Genomic DNA, 1,152 nt, shown 5'->3' on the forward strand with positions numbered 1-1,152 from the left:
GGGAGGGAGGGAGGGAGGGAGGGCAAGAAGCAGAATTTTCAATCAAATACTTGCAAACCAAATTCAACACCACATTGATGGCCATGCATCATAATCAAATTGGTTTCATTCCAGGGATGTAGGAATGATTTGGTGTATGAAAATCAATTAAATATAATACTACGCATAAAGAGATTTAGGGCAGAAATCACATGTCCACCTAGATAGATGCACAAAGGTCTTTAAAAAGTTCAATATGTTAAAAGTCCTGAAGAGGGGCTGGAGAGATGGCTCAGCAGTTAAGAGCTCCTACAGTTCTTGCAGGGGACCCAAATTCAGGTCCCAGAACTCAAGCAGAGCAGTCCACAACTGCCTGTAACTTCAGCTCTGTGATATCTAACACCCTCTCTTGGACTCTCTAGGCCCATGTGTGGACATACTCACACACACACACACACACACACACACACACAATTTTAAAAACTTTATTTATTTATTTATTTTAGGTGTATGAGTGTTCTGCCTGCATGTATGTAAGTGCACCTGTGTCATGCAATGCTCGAGAAGGTCAGAAGAGGATGTTGATCCCCTGGAACTGGAGTTACTGGAGTTATGGATGGTTGTGAGCTGCCATGTGGGTGCTAGGATTAGACCCCAAGTCTTCTTCAAGAGCAGTCAGTGCTCTTAACTGCTGAGCTGTTTCTCTAGCCCCCATACAATTTTAATTAAAAAATAAAAATAGGTGTGGTGGCACATATCTTTAATCCCAGCACTTGGGAGCAGAGGCAGGCAAATCTCTGCTAGATCAAGGCCAACCTGATCTACATATCGAGTTCCATACCAGCTGGGCCTACAAGGAGACCCTGTCTCAACCCTTCCCCGAAATATAAATAAATCTTTGAAAAGTCTTGAAGAAACTAGGATGAGAAAGAATATGTCTCAATGTAATAAAGGCATTTACAACAAACATACAGCCAATACTGTATGAAAAGAGGGACCACCGAAGGCATTTCCCCTAAAATCGGCAATGAGACATGGTGTCTGCTGTCCGTTCTTACTCAGTATAACACCTAAGGTCAGCGAGAGCGCTCGGGCAGAGGAAGAGATAAAAAGGACAGAGGAGGAAAGCGAGACGTCGAAGGTCCCCACTTGCAGGGGTGTGATTCTGTATAA

This window comes from Nannospalax galili, unplaced genomic scaffold (assembly GCF_000622305.1).
Source record: "Nannospalax galili isolate Female #2095 unplaced genomic scaffold, S.galili_v1.0 scaffold231, whole genome shotgun sequence".
In the NCBI taxonomy this organism is placed as follows: Eukaryota; Metazoa; Chordata; class Mammalia; order Rodentia; family Spalacidae; genus Nannospalax; species Nannospalax galili.